The following is a 6052-nucleotide window of genomic DNA, read 5'->3' as shown; positions in this document are numbered from 1 at the left end:
AGTCTGGCACTGTGTGCCAAGGCATCCGCTGCCGGCTTTATTTCCTGTTGATTATTTGTGCATCCTCCCAGCTGAGGAGATATTCCTGAGGGTAGGAACGCCACAAGCAGCCAAGTATCTTCCTCCCTTCCTCCTCTCTCCGCTTTTCCGACGCTTTGAGCTCCCTGCGCCTCCCTGCTTGCGTCTGGAAGGAGATGGGTTTCACGCAGGGAAGGGGAAATCCCTCAGCCCAGCGTTGATCGGAGCGAGGATTCCTGACGGGAATTCCCCTCAGAGGACGTCAATGCCTGCGGAGAAGCGCTGGTGACCCCGGCCTGGCGCTGCCCCCCATTTCTGCCCCTCTAAACTCTCCGCAGCTCTGCTTTTTGAGCTCCAGGGGTTCCACGGCCGGAGGGAGCTTGGCTGTCCCGAGGCTCCTTCAGTCACGCCGGGGCAAATCCCATCGCGCCCGGCCAAGCGCCGCTGGAGCCTGGCAGGGGAGCTCGAGGCATCTCCTCCTCTTCCTCCCTCCTCTGCCGCTTCCTGCTCCGCTGCTGGCAGGACGGAGCCTCGTCCTGTCCTCTTGTAGCAGAAAAAAAGATGTTTTCCGTCTTTTTTGGGCGTGGAGGGCGGTGCTGGTAACTCGTGTGCTCGCCAGCATCGCAGTGCTCTGGCTCCGGGAGGCTCATCCCGGGTGGTGGTACTGGTGGTACTGGTGGTACTGGTGGTACTGGTGGTGCTGGTGGTAGTACTGGTGGTACTGGTGGTGGTACTGGTGGTACTGGTAGTGTACTGGTGGTGGTACTGATGGTGATACTGGTGATGGTATTGGTGGTGATACTGGTGGTACTGGTGGTGCTGGTGGTGATACTGGGTGGGACTGGTGGTGATACTGGTGGTGCTGGTGGTACTGGTGGTATTGGTGGTGGTACTGATGGTGATACTGGTGGTACTGGTGGTGCTGGTGGTGGTGCTGGTGGTACTGGTGGTGATACTGATGGTACTGATGGTGATACTGGTGGTACTGGTGGTGCTGGTGGTGGTGCTGGTGGTACTGGTGGTGATACTGGTGGTACTGGTGGTGGTACTGGTGGTGATACTGGTGGTACTGGTGGTGCTACTGGTGGTGGTGCTGGTGATACTGGTGGTACTGGTGGTGCTACTGGTGGTGGTGCTGGTGATACTGGTGGTACTGGTGGTGGTATTGGTGGTGGTGCTGGTGGTACTGGTGGTGGTACTGGTGATACTGGTGGTGATACTGGTGGTGCTGGTGGTGATACTGGTGGTGCTGGTGGTACTGGTGATACTGGTGGTGGTACTGGTGGCACTGGTGGTGGTACTGGTGGTACTGGTGGTGGTGGTGGTGGCACTGGTGGTGGTGCTGGTGGCACTGGTGGTGGTACTGGTGGTGGTGCTGGTGGTGGTACTGGTGATACTGGTGGTGGTACTGGTGGCACTGGTGGTGGTGCTGGTGGTACTGGTGGTGGTGCTGGTGGCACTGGTGGTGGTGCTGGTGGTACTGGTGGTGGTACTGGTGGTGGTGCTGGTGGCACTGGTGGTGCTGGCGGTGGGCCACATGTGCCAGAGGTGTCACCCAGTTCTGCTCGAGGGGAGCTGCTGGGACTGAACCTCCGGAGTCTCGAGCAGGAACGTTCCCGGTGCTGGATCAGCGGCCCAGCAGGGAGCACACAAGTTCTCCCCAGTATCAGCCAGGGCAATTCCCAGTTCTCCAAACCAGTCTGTCCCCTTGCAAAGCTTTGCCACTGTGAGTTCGTTACCACAATGACCCCTCCAGTGTCGGTTTTCCCTTTGGATTTGGCTCGTTCCCTGGGAGGATTCTCCCCTTTCCGTCCTCGTGCTGCAGAGTCCCGAGTGGGATCCTGCATCTTCCCCTGCTCCGGGACTCCCATCCCGGACGTGCAGAGGGTGCTGGAGCCTGCGTGGGGCTGCTCGGAGCCGCGGCTCTGGGAGCAGGAGCTGGAAGTCGGCTCCAGCTCTCCGCAGCAAAGTTTGTTCTGCTGCGTGCTGGGGGTGTTGTAAAAGCTCTCCCGGCCTTGTGGCCCAACAGCAGCCGGAGTTAATGTTGGTTCAACGGTGCCGATGGCCCGGGCAACCCCCCCAGCGCAGGGCCTGCCTGCGGTCCCTTATCAGCAGCCCCAGATCTTTATGGTGGCCCTGATAAAGGCGCCGAGGCCTTGCGGGAGAGCGGGGAGGATGCGAAGGAGAGGTTCTGCTCCTGGCTCCTTTCTCCTGAGGACAGGCGCCTCAAGCAGGGAGAAAGCAGAAAGGTTTGTTTAATTACAGCGGTGCCAGCGTGGTCTGTGGCGTGGTGGTGCCCTGGGGGGGCCCTCGCCCTGGGCCGGGGTGCCGCGGTGTCTCCCTGCACCAGGATGACGGGGTGTCCTCCCCGGCTGCGATGTCAGAGCGGCCTCTCTGCGCAAGATGTTAAGAAGTTGTCCCCAGGGTGGGGTGCTGGGGTCTCTTCCCTGGAGTGTCCTCCCTGGACCGAGATGTTGGGATGTCCTCCCTGGACCGAGATGTTGGGGTCTCCTCCCTGGACCGAGATGTTGGGGTCTCCTCCCTGGATCGAGGTGCTGGGGTCTTGTCCCTGGTCAGGATGCTGGGATGTCCTCCCTGGATCGAGGTGCTGGACCGAGACTTTGGGGTCTCCTCCCTGGACTGAGATGTTGGGGTCTCCTCCCTGGTCAAGGTGTTGGGGTCTCTTCCCTGGACCGAGACGTTGGGGTCTCCTCCGTGGTCAGGGTGTTGGGGTCTCCTCCCTGGATCGAGATGTTGGGGTCTCCTCCCTGGTCAGGACGTTGGGGTCTCCTCCCTGGACCGAGACGTTGGGGTCTCCTCCCTGGATCGAGGTGCTGGGGTGTCTTCCCTGGTCAGGATGTTGGGATCTCCTCCCTGGATCGAGGTGCTGGGGTCTCCTCCCTGGACCGGGAGGATGAGGTGCCCTCCCCAGGGTGGGCTGCACTCCCACCGCGCTGCTGGGCTGGCGGAGCTGTGGTACCCTCAGGTTTTCCCTCCAGAGAGAAAAGAGCCGGTGTGTGGCTTTTTTTTCCTTCCTTTTTTCCCCACGAAAGTGAAAACAAAGGTCAGGACAAACTGCACTTTAACCCACGCTTGTCTTCCCTACAAAACAACCAGCTGAGCTGGCTGAGGAGCCTGGCGCTGCCCCGCTCCGCACCAGGGCTCCGCGGTGGAAATAACGCGAGCTGTGCCGCTGCCTCCGGGCCGGGGGGCACTCGTGGCACCAGCGACGCTGGAGCTGGATCTTCTCCCTGTGATTGATCTCCCCCGGCTTCCGGAGGGCAGCGGGAGCGGCCGCGGGGTGCTTTGTGCGCAGAGCCAGCCGCAGGGAAGGGATGTTCCCGGCAGAGGCTTTTTCCTCTCGAGCACTTGACTGCGGTGGCTGTGTCCCGCTGCTCCCGGAGTGGGATAATGTGGGTGTAATTGACGGGGAGAGGACTAATGGCTGCAGAAATGTGTAATTAAAGGCCAGGGGTGACGTGCAGCGGGGTTGGGCCACGCGCGGGGGGTTACAGAGGTTGAGTGTGTTTTGAAGGGCTCGTCCTGCGGCTCGCCCTGCTTGGGGCGGATGGAGCCAGGGAGGGTTGGGGTGCAGGAGTTTCTGACCCGTTCTGGCATCCCTGCGGCCTCAGGTCTTGCCTCTCATCCCCCCGTCCCAGCCGCGAGCTCCAGCCGCCTCCTCCTCCCTCCCAACGCTGGGTCGGGCCACGCGTTGCCGACATAAATCCGCTGGAATTCCAGCGTGGATTGAAACTCCAGGTTGGACTCCGCCAGAGCTGGGAGCTGCTGGGCTGGGACCACGGCTCTGAGCCTTCCTGGGGACCCCCGGGGCTGCACCCCAATCCCGGCTAATGGGCAGGGCCTTGTGTCCAGGACTGGATTTTGGGAACCCGAGCCGTGGCCTCCTGGCTCTGGATGTGCCAGCGGTGGGAAGCCGGGTACCAGTTCCCAAAACACCGTCACCACCGATCTGACCTTGGGCTGTTCCCATCCTCCTTCTCCTCCTCCTCCACCTCCTCCTCCTCCTCCTCGTGATTACTTTTTAATGAGCGGCTGCTGAAGAGAGAGGAAAAGGAATTGTTTCTGCTCTAGGATCAGCTCGAAGGGACGGGAGCAGCGCTGCCCCGCTGGGTGTGCTCCTGGCACCAAATTTCCCCCTTTCCCTGCAGTGCCTTTGCCCCGACGCTGCTTCCACCCGATATTCTTTAACATTCCGTGTTTTATTGGGCAGCAGCCTTGTGGTGGCAGGGTCGAGGCGTTTAAACCCGGTGGTATAAATATCTGTATGAATATAAATACAAACCCTGTGGTAGATATAGATGTATCTATAAAATATAGTGATATATAAATATAAACTGGAATAAATAAATATAGACGTGTAGATGATCGTGTATTTCTATGTATAATGGTGTGTGGTTATAGTTGGCTGATAAGAGCCCTGGGTCTGTGCAATCCCAGCGTGTAGAAGGTGGGTGCTGTAGGGGTGGATGCTCCAAGCATGGCACAGGGTCCCCAAAATCCATCCATTGTCCCCAAAATCCATCCATTGTCCCCAAAATCCACCCATCGTCCCCAAAATCCATCCATCCCTCCAAGTGGAGGTAGCCACAGCCTCGGGCTTGGATGAAGGCAGCAGTGCCAGCAAAGAAAGAAGCCAAAAAAGGGAACTTCTGGAAAATCCATTAGTGAATGGAGTGCAGGAGGGAGCCGGGCTTTTCAGGCTGCCGAGGCGGTGTTTAAAAAAGAATCTGCAAGTCAAAAGGCTTGTGAAAACAAAAGCCACCACAGAGAGAGGCCTCCCCCCAGCCCGGTGGGGCTGCGATGGAGCCCCCAGGGACGGGAACGGGATCCATCATCCTGCAGGGCTGGCGATGGTGAGAAAGGAGATGCAGAAATGATGGAAAAAGAGGAGGTTTCGCTCGCTTCCCTTGGGAGCGCGCTGCCCAGCAGGCACCGAGGCAGGAAACACGAGGGCACTGGCGGTGCTGGGTGGGGCTGGGAGGCTCCCCGGTGTCGGCCTTAATTAATTAACCCGTAATTAAGGTTCCTTCGTTCCACGGAGCCGAGGAGCCGGAGCGTTGCTGCTGCCGCTGCCAACGCGGACGGTGCGCGGGGGGGATGATGTCCCGCAGCCCCCCACCCTTCACCCCAGCCCGGGGTGCGCTCGGAGATGGATCCGGGGCTGGGGGCTCCGATTTGGGGTTCACTGCTGGATCTGAGCAGCAGCCGTGGGACCCTGGGACACGCTGAGGCTTCTCCCACACCCCGCGGGGACCCGGCGAGCTGAGTGGGGCTCAGCTGAGCTCAGCCGCGCTCCTGGGGAAATTCTCCTTCCCTGCTGAGCCTCGTCCTTCGGGCAGCGTGCTGGTGGAGCCCGGCGCTGGAATGTCCCCCCGAGGAGGGTCCCGCAGCACTCAGGGCAGGAGAGCCTCGGCTGACGGAGCGGCGGCAGCGTGGCTGGAGGAGGGATGCTGTGCCAGGGAGCTGGGAGTGGGCAGCGCCGTGATGGATTAAGGGGTTAATGGATAGTTTGGAATTAATTAATGCTCATTCTTGGTGCCGTGGAGGGAGCGGGGCTGAGGCAGCTCCGCCGTCCCGACCCAGGCAAGCAGCTGAGCAGTTTTGTCCTGTGCTCCCGGGGGTGATGCAGGGCTGAAGCCCGGATCTCAGCAGCCTCAAGAGTCCGGGAGACCTGGAGATGTCCAGAAAAATGGAAGTGGCAAAAATGGGGTTTTATACTCTCTTACGTCCATTTTTCTTAGGTCTGTTGGATTTTATTTTGGTTTAGTTTATTTTGCTTTATTTAATTTCACTTTATTTCACTTCATTGTATTTTATTCTGTTTTGGTTTATTTCATTTAATTATTTATTTGATTTATTTTTATTTTATTTTGGTTTGGTTTATTTTATTCTCTTTTATTTTATTTTACTTCATTTCATTTTATTTCATTCTGGTTTTTCTCTTTTCTTTTCTTTTCTTTTCTTTTTTTTCTTCTCTTTTCTTCTCTTTTCTTCTCTTTTCTTCTCTTTTCTT

Source organism: Corvus kubaryi, unplaced genomic scaffold, assembly GCF_017639235.1.
Source record: "Corvus kubaryi isolate FWS band 111438036 unplaced genomic scaffold, C.kubaryi_AGA036_p1.0 37253, whole genome shotgun sequence".
NCBI classification, from domain to species: Eukaryota; Metazoa; Chordata; class Aves; order Passeriformes; family Corvidae; genus Corvus; species Corvus kubaryi.
Note: the sequence above shows the minus strand (reverse complement) of the source record.